We start from the raw sequence: 12,749 nt of genomic DNA on the forward strand, positions 1-12,749 counted from the left end.
CACACACACACACTGCAGTATTCTAACAAATGGTGATGTGATGGATAAGGTAGTTTCTCTTATCAATGCTGGCCTGGCTCTGGCTTAACCCACCTGGGTCTCTCCTGGCCTGTTGACCAGTCTCTCTTCAAGCCCTGCTTCCTCTCCTTCCCACCACCGCTCACACCCCTTAGCCACACAAGACTAAGACAGGTTAAACAGTTAAACACCAGCAAATCCAGCACTGCCCTGTGGGAAATTTGCTTCTAATCCCTAACTTATAGGCACAGAATCAAAGCTAAAAAGCTCGAGCAACAACTCTGATCCTCCCCCTAACAGTCTTGGTCCTCTTGGGAGGGCAGGGAGAAGCTCAACAGACAAGGCTGAGATGGATAAATACCTAAATGATGAGACAGTCTGGGGACATGGGAGTAGTGTCTGGCTATGGCCGTTCACCTCCAATTTGGCATTTGCGCAATGAAAGGCAATTGGGCCTCAGCCCCCACACAGCAGCCAGTCCTTATTATTATATGTTGAAGTGTGGCTTGGGCAATGATTAATGACAGTGTCAGGGCGAAAACAAAGCACAGCGCAAGTTATCTCCAATCCACCTGCTCCTGTGACCCGATTGGAAGAGAATGGAAAAGAGTGCAAGCAGCACATGGCTTGATAATGGGAAAGAGAAGGGGGAAGAGAAGAGAAGGCAGATATAGATGGGTAGCAGAGGGGAGAGGGCGGGTTGGGGGTGGGTATAATATAGGAGACTTACTGACCACAGCAGGTAGCAAATAACTTCAAAAGACAAACAACAGACATGTGCATAGATACACATATAGGAATTCACAAAGACCAGTGCCAAAGCCTGGTCTAATAATCTATATCAAATTCATTTCTAACACCCCCACACGACAAGACTTTTAGTCTTTAAACTAACCAAATGCCAACTTGCAGGTAGTTTCCATGTGAGGTGTGAACATGTTGCTTGTGGATTGCCTAGGTGATTGATTTGACAGACAGAGTGGACTTTCATGGCGTCTGTGTGTGTTACATCCAGGCCCACTGTCCCCTGCTGTATTGGTGTTGACATTTATGAGACATGTCGGAGCGGGCCTGCTAGACCTCACTAATGAGAGAGCTGAGGCTGACGGCAAGTAGCACAGCCTGACACTGCCATCCAGAGGCTATTCTGGGTAATGCAGTTTCAGTATGGTGGTCAATTATCATGTTTACACTTGTTCCACTTCTGTGATTCTTTGACATGAACTAAATTGCACTGCTTACAGATTATCAGTGAAACTGCTCTTAAACCAAGCTTGAAAAGAAAAAAAACATAATAAACAAACAATTAACTGCTGATGTCTTCCACACAAAAGGCCTGTGACACACCAGTTATGCTGTGTATGTGGACTCTCAGGTGTGTATGCGTGTGCAAGTCTAATCTGTTTTAACTGCGGTAGAGAGTTTATGCTCATGTGTGCCAGAGTGCCAACATCACTGCCTCACAAGGTCGTCCAAAACAGGTCACTGTGTGACAGCAAGTTACAGGCGCCACAGTGACTGTAAGAGGACACTGGCTGATGAGTAGAGCTGCCCTAGATAATGTCACGGTATGTTAGAGGTTTTTTTTTTTTTTTTAAATGCACATTACTCAGCCCTGTCTCTGACAATGTCTTATATTTGTCCCATTGACCAAGGAAAGAATCTCTGAACTTAACTGACAGTGAGAAATGACTAAACAAAAAGCACCTGAAACTACAAACTAGACCTTCAAATTATAACCACAGGAGCAAATAAATCTAAATAAGAAAAAAAAAATTACAAGGAAAATGGGGATTTCACTTTCCTTTCTGTGCACACATAAATGCTGCAAATAGAGTCTCATTTTGATGCATATGTGGACCCAGACACTCTCCATTAAAACCAGGAAATGAAAGTGCACCACCCCTGGCTTCACTAATAAATGTCTCTGCACTTTCCAAAGAACCCCTTGCTGGAGGTATAATATACACCCTGGCCATCCTAAGTCTGATCTTCATCCAAAAACTGTTTTGTGTATAGTCTACCAGACAAAACTGAACCTGAGAGCTTACAGAATGTATATTTAATATTTCTTACACCTCTGCACCTTTTCAACTTGCAGCCTGATTTTGCAGCATCAGTACATTAATCCCTTGGGTATGTTTATGTGACAGAAGTTGCAAGGGTACAACTGCATAAATGGAGCCCAGGAATCACAAAACACAATTCCATCACTAGGCATTTTTTGTCATGAAGCACTGGGGTGCCAGCTACTCTATGTGTATATGCAGTATATCATGTATACAACAATGTGGACTTTTTTTTTTTGCCTTTTAACCATTAGAATCTACTTAAATGCCTTGACCAGGTGCACAGACACAACAACAAGCTGAAAGTAAGCAGCCCTCACAAAAGGGTTGCCATTTCTAAACATCAAGAAAGCTGAGATTTCTCTGTAAACAACCTGTCAATCATTTCCATTAAAAATGTTTTGTCATTTTATTTTTTGTGAACACTTGTTTTGAGACTCTTCCAACTGTATGCTTTATTTGACAGTTCCAATCATGTAACACTGCATCTTCCAGCTCTAGATGTGGCAAGGGTGTCTTCCCTGTGTAGTTTTCCCATAGCAGTGTAATCTGTGGAGGAAAGAGTACTGTTTTTAATGAGAAGCCATGGTCTCCGCTTCTCCATAACAGCTCTTGTCTGTCTGTAGCACAGTGCAGCACAGCACAGCATGCTCCACTGAAATGTGGTCTGTCTATGTGGGATTGCCGGGGCCCCTTTGAAGTACTGAGCTGCGGCTGTTTCCTTTGTGTGTAACAACGCTAAAAATCAAACCTAAAACCAAAACACCCATAAGAATACCTGAAAGGGGTACAATATAAAGTGCCATATGTATATGATGCTTTACACATCTCTTCTCTGTTTCATCCCCTCCCCTCTGCCGTGATTATGCATGTCTTCTGTGAAGAGCTGCACTGCGTCTGGAGAGCCCCTTCTATTGGAAACTGAGGTACAGAGAGGCGCATTAAAATCCTCTAAAGCTCTCAAACGTACAACCTAGGGACAAAACACGAATTCCATGCGGTTTCGCCTCTTGTAATAGTGCAGCTCAGACAAGTTCACACCCAGCCCCGGCTGCCATCTCAGACAGTGGGTCCAGTGGGATGTGTAGCTATGTGTTTATCAGAGGATGAACTTCCTCTTTTACTATGCCGCGTTTTCCCCCAGTTATCTCCTCCCTCCTTTCCTCTTTCCTTCCTCTCCCTCTTTCCCACCCTCCAGTCCTAGACTGTAGTTGAAGGTGAAGCACCAGAGTTCAGAGAGCAAGAGGAGCAGCCGTCGCCTGAGTCACACACAGCTCTGCTCTTTGGGAGCTCAGGGTTTTGTCCCAGTGTAGGCGCTGTGCCACATTTACAGCAGTGAATATGTATGCCTAAATGTGGGGTGTATATGATCATGGCCTACATAGCACATGAGTTTGGCAACTCAGCTGCAGAATATCACATTGATAACTTGGAAATCACCTTTAATAATTTCCAGGGAAATTAAATAATTTATGATAAAATAGATCAGAGCCACTAATGAGCAAAAATAAGTAACTTTGAATCTCACCTGATAAAATCTAATAAAATTAATCTAACACACTATATAATCAGTTTATATTGTGCTGGGTTGAAAACATGTTTAAATTTCAAGGTTTTAACTTTATCTGACTTTTTAAGCTACACTTGCTCTCTATCAACAAACAAAATGCTTCCATTGCTGAAGAATAAAAGATCTGAATATACAGTACTATGTATTACTGAGTTGCTACTGACTACAGAATAGAAGACAGATTCAATCCAGTTTCAATGGTGCTCTCTAGTGGACATTTTGCATCTCTGTCGCTCATATAATCCAGGAATTACAGGAAGCAAAAGGTTCTGTTGCTATAAAGTTATGAAACTGCAGAAGTTCAGTTTTGCTTATTTACCAATTACATTGCCTAGTCCAGGTGTGATTAATGCAGTTTTTATGAACTAATGAACCTAGCTGAGTGGCAAAAATTCTTCAAAACACAGTCACACAAAACCGCAAGTCAAGATTCTTCTAACTTATTACTTCCAAAAAGATCCTATGACAAGCCCTGGATTTTACATACAAATTGTAATTAATTTTCTTTTACTGATTCGCTTGAACCTCCATATATGATGTTCATGCATCATAGGAATGTGCCCTTAAGTGGCAATGACATTCAAAAAAGTGCAGGACAGATATAGGTAGGAATTAAGAAGATAAACAATTCCCAAGCATTCTAAAAAAAAAGTGAAACCAAAAAAAGACAATGGAAGAAAACTAGAATATGAATATGCTACTAAAAAGCAGCAAAGCCTGTTTATCTGTTTGGCCGACCAGGAAGTACATGCTAGAAATACAAAATCCTGGGGAAGCAATGTGGAACGCTCTGCCCCTTCACTACACTAGGGCACCTGTCTATTCGCTCCTATGCTACCTTCTGTGATGGCTGTCCCATGTGATACTGTATCTCTGTGATCGAGACAGATCAGTTGATAGTTCGGTCTTCAAGCTTGTTTACAAGTAAATCACAATAAATGTGAACAGTCACAGATCATCAAGTTACAGCAGCTGCTGGTTCAGAGGTGCCAGCACAAAAACAAACACAGCACCAAATACAGAGTTTAAAGGCTGCTATTGTTCTGAACCACAGAACTGGTTTCTGAACAATAGCTGATCCCTGGGTGCTACAATGTAGCTGTCTGTATGTTTGTAAGCTTAATGCAGAGGACAATTTCCTCTGCAGCAATCCATTAAAGCTATTTTAATATGAACATGAACATTAACTAAACTAAAACTGACTTAAAGATAAACTAAATAACACAGAAGTTTTGCATAAGCAAACACTCATATTAATATTTTGTGGAAAAGCATATGATTATACACATCAAGTTCTTAAAGAAAAAGGAAAAAAGTTACCAAACATGTTCAGCCAAAAAACTTAAAAAAAAATTCCAGTACTAAATCATGAATCTATTAACATGTCAGCTTTTAAGTCTTGATGCCCCAGGGGTAAACAAAATAAAATGTGGGCTTCATTAGAATTCAAATCTCTTTCAGAAAACAAAAACCAAGAAGCTTAACAACAAAGCCAAACTACTGCCACCTAGTGTTGCATATTTGTATATTTTTTGGCACATTATCCACCATAATTTAACAAGATACAGATCAACAACCCCTGCTACCAAAGTTAGAAGATGTTAAATTTAACCCCTCCTACTTGTGATTACATTTTTATTGTCATTTATAAAATAATATCCCAGATGAATGCAGTTGATTGTTAAGAGACCAACCAAAGCCAGTGCAGCCACATGTTCAACAGTTTAGTGGTGATTCCACCTTCCATGACAATATCTGTAGTTCAGTGTCAGTCAACAGGTCAGACCACAGGTTAACCAGTTTTTCAGTGTTCCTTCACTTCAAAGGCCCTGCTGACACAGATATTTTCAGCACTTGTGGCTGAACTGAACTCTGCTCGCACCAAAGTGTGCAGTGCTTTAGCTTCTATAACAATGAAACGTTGCGTAAGTCGTGCCACACCTGGTGGATACGCAAGTAAGGATGATTGAACATTTAGGTAAATACAAGCATCATACCAGACTTGGGTTTGACAAATGCCAATATGAAAATATTCAGATTAGGAACAGGGCCATAAACACTTGCCCAGGACTTCCCTATTTAAATATGCAATTACACACCTTAACGCAAACAATCAATCTTTACTGATGGTGCAATGCTATTCTACTTTGAACTGCAGGGAAGCATAAAGAAAGAGGGAGAGAAGCAAGAGAACAGATCAGAAAACAATAATTATTTGTTGGTCAACAACATCCTAGCAAGAAAACAGCCGTCTTTTCTTTACTCGTGTAAAAACTAAAAACAATGTTTCTGTGAAGCATCTACAGTCATCAAGGGTTCCACATTGCCAAAACACTCCGAAGCAGCATTTGGCACAGTAATAACCTCTGGAACCTCGAGCTCAATCAAAGACCAAAAGGAAACCTGAGAATAAAAACAGAGTGATGTTGTTGCAGAATGAGTCACACATGAAAAAGGACTCTCAGATAACAGGCAGCATTTAACAGTCCTGTCTACACCTCCTCTATTAATAGATCACCTGGTTACATTTTTCTCTACATTTTTGAATGCCACTGACTGGTTATTCTGCATCTTTGCTTTCTTTAACAACAAGGCTATCAGCTTCAAAGGAAATTCACCAAGACTCACTCATCAAGCTGACAAACTATATTTGGAACAAACATACTTAACACTGCAGGGGAAGTTGGGATATTCTTACAAAGTAGTTGTTTGGCATAAATTTGATGCCAGATGCGGATGTGATGGACAAATGTTTTGCCAAGATACCACAAACTGACAGTGTTGATGATGGAATCATAGCTCCGGTATGTGCATGTGTCTTCACAGATATAAATATGCAGGATTCACAGCGGTTTTTCTTTCCAAGGGGGTGTGTTAAATGACAATGACACTCATCCCTTCGTGGCAACAGGATGAACACATCACAGTGATCAAAGCACTGGTGACACGCCTTGAGGAGGCAGACATGTGATTTACGTGTTAGGTTGGGGCGTTTAGTATCTGTAAAACAATTTAAACAAAGTTTTTCTCATCATGTGTAAACATGTGTTTATGTCTGATAAAGTCATCTCGCCACACACACACACACACACACACACACTTCCCTTTAATATATAAAACTGCCAATGTTAAAGCGCTTTGCATAATGTTGCACAACTCAAATGAACTATTAACCTATATAAAAACATAAAGAGGAAACTGAAATCTTAGCTAACCATGCTTAAGCAATGGAGTGCTATAAACTTCTACTATGTTATGATGTCTACATAACATGTTTTGTCAAATTACTACAAATTACTAAATTGGCTACCCCATGCTTCCCATGCACAGTTTTCCAGATAACCACTACAATATGCAAAATTACAGGGTTCAGTATAAACCATTCCCAATGGCCTGTGGCCACGAAAATTACCATGTGGCCACGGTACATTCCCGTAGGTGTCCTCTGTGGCCACCAAGTTTTATCAGCTCTCTATTGAGAATAAGACCCTGTGTCTCAATGATAGTGCCTGTTTAAAGGGCAAATTTAAAAAAATAATACCCACTACTGCTGAAGCAACAAAAATGTAGGAATGGATGGAATCTGAAATTTGAATGGCTGGAAAGATACCTGTCTTACTTGAAAAAGAAGACATTTGGAAATACAATTCTGCTATTTTTGTAATATTTATTTAGCAGACATGACTGATTGCAGTGCTGGGAGGGCAGCAGAGAGTGTGTATGAGGCTCAGGCCATTGCCGTCTGTCATAAGGATCGAGACTGAAAATCGAGTTATTCACTTTTGCTTCAAAATTCACCTGTGAGCCAAAACCATGACAATTAAACATGTTAGTGAGCCACTCTGGGCATCATGTTTCTTAATCACAATTAAAGTGAACATTGTTTTTTCTGTTTTTTTAGCCAATCCCACAAAAATGTTCACAAGAGAACTATGTGCATTATTCCTTATTCCTTCCCAGAAATGTGCTTTATACTATTTGCTAAAAAGTACAGTGCCTAATTGTGGGAAATTATCTTTTATTTAAGTAAAACTAGAAGAAATTAGCAATTACTGCAAATAAAAGATTGATAAAGGAACAGATCCCAAATTAAAGACTGAGACCAGTTTCTTCAACGAGGCTTTCATGGCCACAAGGGGGTGGTAATCCAACTTATTTCATAATCAGCTGTGTGTTATTTCTAAACATAAAAATCAACCTTTTGTAAACTAGAACTTGTTGCTTCTGACTCTTCTCTTGTTCTTAAATGATGTTTCAGACTTATTGCCATGGTTTAGGATGAATACTTTTATCAAATAATGAACTTCACTCCCATACATTTGTGAATGTGATCTGATGATGTCACATTTTGTTCTACAAGAAAATCTTGCAATATTATTAACACCCACTAGGTGGCAGTACAGGCCAAAGGAAAGCATTGACAGTGAAGGGCGCTCACGTTTCACCTAGCAACAGGGCTGCTGCTTGTTCATTCACACACCTACATGGTTACACGTGATGCCCTTCCACTTTCACATGTACAAACTAGCCACCGCAAGTGCATACAAGCAAACCAGCTCAGGTAGAATTACATACATATATAGGCTGATAATACCTACATAAAACCTTATTCACCAACAAACACCAACATGCATATAAACACAAATGCCACTGAATATGTAAACATATAAGAAATGGATTTTAAACAAGTGAAAATCACTATAGACCAGGCAGTATTAGGAAGAAAAAGCTGTGGGGCTCTGCCATACTGCCCAGTTCTACTGTCAGCCCACATAAAGCCATTTTCAGTATGAATGGAAAGTCTTTGATTTGGCTTTCAGGCCACGGTCAGAGTCAATGCAACAGTCTCTAATAGTAGAATTACTCCCACTACTTTTACCCTTTTGTCTCCCACTTTCTTTCATTCACCCTCACCTCCCTCCTTTGTTTCTCCTCCCTCTCCTTTTGTATTCTCCAACTCTCCTTCTCTCTCCCCATTCCAAATAAACACGCAGACCCTGTTTATTTGTCCCATTTGTGAAAACAGTCTAGAGATCTTGGCACTATGGATGAGATTAAAAAAGCAATGCAAAAATCAATTGGCTCTACAAGTCTTAAGACTGCCATGCAGTAAACTGGCTCTGAATGACAGCACTATGTGGACTGTCAGTTTTTTAACAGTTTCTATTTTTAAAAAAATATAAATGCTGGTGGATTTGTGTGTAACTGCTGCCTTTCTCTCTCTAAAATCATGTCAAGGGACTTTTGACTGAAAGCATGTGATAGGGTTTTGTGGTATTATCATCCCCAAGTGGCGAAGCTTACAGAAACCAAGCATCTGTGGTTTTTGATAATGCTTACGGGAATGAAAAATATTTGTGTGAAACTGACTCCATTTTCTGGACTCCATCAAACCTGTTTTCATGCATTTGGCTCCATAGAGAACTTAACTTCATCATGATAGTCAAATTTGTCAGGACCCCGAAAAGCCATATCCTTCGTAGGAAACAGACTAATTACTCCTGATCAATTAGGCGATCTAGTTTTCCAGTCTGCATGTGTGCTGATGGGTGACAGACATGTAAACCATAGAGGCCAACTTCCCCCAGATTTCAAAGGTTCTTTAATTAACTCCTTAATCTGAGCGCCGAGATCAGGCCAGAGGCAAATCTGAGGGCCAACGAGAGCATGGATAGCATTTCATTTATGGCAAACCACAGCACGAGGACTTTTTATATCCATGGTTACTTTTAATACTACTTTAGTGTTGTATAAATAGCCTTCTTTTTTACATTTTTACAATATTTATCAATAAGGTCAAGGAACCTAAGGTCTGTGATGTGACTATAAAATATAAAGCAACTGTTTCTATCTACAGCAGAATTTGCCTTGAGCTTACATCTCAAGTATTTCAGTTTGAGAGTGTGTTACTCAGATAGCCTACATGTGTTAACCTTCAGTGTGGAGTATTGGGTTTTGAGGGGGTTAAAGGGGCAGCAGATCTGGCAGTGAGCTCGCTTTGTTGGTTGGAATTTGCAGCGCCATGGAACGACTTAATAACAATGCGTGAAGCAATGAAAATTACACAGCTCCTGCTCGAAAGGAAAAATTAATTGCTCTCAGGTTGCACTCTAGAGACGTTTGTTCAATCAAGCACGTGTGCACTCGCACACACGCACGCATGAGTTTTTCTTCCTCATGGGGTCTTTACGTTCACTTATATTCATTTCCTGGAGACTGACTTTAAATTTAATTATAACCATGACCTGCCTTACCCAAAACCTAAGCTAACCTAACCTTAACTTAATCCTAATCTCAAACCAAGATGTTGTCCAAAATTCAATGATTCTTGGTGGGACTAACATCTGGTCCCCATGAGGACGGCTGAGTCCCCACCATATGAGTGTGTAAACACATTTCAGCCCCCACAGTGTGAATAATAAGGCTCTCACAAACTTGCACCTGTGTGTCTTTGTGCTGCACATCTGTGTGTGTTGGTAGATGGTGTAAAAGTGCTTCCCTGCTGGCCTATGAGGGTGTGTGTCTGTGTATGTGTGTGTGTGTGTGTGTGTGTGAACCTGCAGATCTTCTGTGTGGTGCAGTTGAGAAAAGAAAAAGGCCTGGGCCACATTCCAGCCCTGCCTCCCTGGGCGAGAGACAGTATTCAGCATTCCTCTGCCTATCAGGCCAGGTGCATTCCAGAACACACACATTTAGACAAACAACATACAGTTCAGCAACACACAATAATGCTCAATCACAAAAACTGCATGTATAGACATGCACATGTGCATACAAGCACTCAGTTATGATGATGCAGTGCAGCTATGAGTATACTATGTTTTTTTTAAAAAGCAGAAGGCAACCAAAAACATATTACCTCTTTAGTATTCCGCTAACCACACCCACTCACATAAATCTGTGTAAAATACACATATAGTACATACTGTACATATTGCGTACATTCTACCTCACTCACATGTGGGATTAAACAAAGACAAACAAGCATTGTCGCTATATTATGTGAAAGGATGTACCCTGTCTCTTTAATTCTTGTGTGATTCAGTCATTTTAATACATGGATTTTTCTGTTTGGAGGAGGCTGAGCTATTTAAAGAGCAGGGGTTGAATACACTGTGAATGTACAGCCAGCCTCTTTTTGAAGTTCATACGGTGCTGCGATGCACTGTGAGTCACACATGACAGTGCAGACGGGGGTGGAATATGTATGTGTATGTGGTGTGTGTGTGTGTGTGTGTGTGTGTGTGTGTGTGTGTGTGTGTGTGTGTGTGTGTGTGTGTGTGTGTGTGTGTGTTTGTGTGTGTGTGTGTGTGTGTGTGTGTGTGTGTCCATCCGGGTCTTTTCTTTCATTTATCAAGAAATCTGCTTTGGTTCTTTTCTCCCTAGATTTGACAGGAATAAAGCAGAAAATGCCAGGTAGTCTTTACGTGAACAAACAGCACAGATAGGGGGAACGTGACAAGCATCACTTCCTTTGTAGAGTGATGTAGGCAAGTTAAGGGGATGAAAGGGGTTGCTGGGAGACAAATGCAGGAAAACGGGATGGATACATAGATGGATTGATGAGAGTAAGAATGGGACCTCATGTTCATGCTTGCCTTATGCAAAGTCAGTTTCATCTGCAGGCTTGGTCAAAGGCACAACAACCCCAGAACAAAAGCTCCATTCAGTGTTAACGCACTGCTTCCCTTCCACACTATTCCACCATCAGACAGAGAAAAAGGTTGTTGGTTTCATGCAATTTGACAAGCACCGGACTTCCATGCTTGACAAGCCCTGAATCAGACCATTACTCTTTGGCATTCCTCCCTCACCGTTACGCTTACTTCCCCTATTCTTGAATTCCCCTTTGCTGTCCTTATCTTTTTTCTCTTTCCTTGTCTCTCATCCTTCACTTCCCTCCCTTTCTTCTCCTCTACATCCCGTTCATGTCTCCTGGTAGCGCAGGCCAGTTCCCGCCCTTCTCCCACTGCCCCCCCCAACCCACTTCTCATCCATTTCCATGTGGCGACTTTTCATCAGTGAAGTGCCTTCCTGGCCCGACTACCCCCACCCCACCTACTCTGCCACTCACTGAATGGATGTAGCATTAAGAGGGAGAGAGAGAGAGGTCTGAAACCATCTTTCCTTCCTCCTACATGCACCACCCCTTTGGCTGTCACAGAAGTGGTATGTTCCACAGCGAGAACTGCTGAAGTTGAGAGAGCACATTGTTTGTAATCTGGCATTGCAGGGGTCACTTCCTGACTCGTGTGTCCGCTCCCTGAGCCCCACGCCGACCACTTTTCCCCCCCTCCTCCCTGTGTGTCCATCCATTGGCCAAGTAGCCTAGGGCTTTTGGACAAACCCTGTTCTTCCCTTTATGTGTAGGAAAGCTTCAACATCTGAAAACAATCAAATAATCTGGGCACAATGCGTCTCTTCATGGAGGGGTGCTGGTGGCTCCCAGATGAGCGTGAGGATTAAGCGGAGGCCATAAGGGAGAGAAAGAGATGGATGGGGATAGGGGCAACATGGCTGGGGAGGGTGGGGGCAAGTTATTGTTCCTAGATTTTCATTGCAAAATGTATGTGTGTGTGTGTGTGTGTGTGTGTGTGTGTGTGTGTGTGTGTGTGTATCACTTTGAGTGAAAGATTGTTTTGGTAACAGGGAAGATATCTGAACACTTTCCCAAAGAGTAATATGAGGAGTCATGTCTGACTCAGAGTTTTTTTAGTCATTGATTCCATTTTGTTTGATGTGGAATAAACTGTTGTCTATTCATCCTTTTTTGTAGAAAATATTAAAACCTCTTTATGACCTCTAAATATTTATACAACTCTCCATTTAGGAAAATATGCTTATTACTTAAATGCTAAGACTTTGACAAGAAGATCGATATTAATATCATGTCTGGAATGTAAAATATGAAAATATGAAGCCACTGTGAGTAGTCCATTAACTTAGCTTAGCATGCCAACCGGAAACATGGGGCAGCTAAAATCTAGCCTGGTAAGATAATAAAATCCATCTAAGGGCACATCAATCTTTGCCTATGAACACATTGTATTTTGTTGTTTACTTCGTGGAAAAACAAAATGAGATAAATGAAT

The sequence above is a fragment of the Mastacembelus armatus genome, chromosome 22 (genome assembly GCF_900324485.2).
Source record: "Mastacembelus armatus chromosome 22, fMasArm1.2, whole genome shotgun sequence".
In the NCBI taxonomy this organism is placed as follows: Eukaryota; Metazoa; Chordata; class Actinopteri; order Synbranchiformes; family Mastacembelidae; genus Mastacembelus; species Mastacembelus armatus.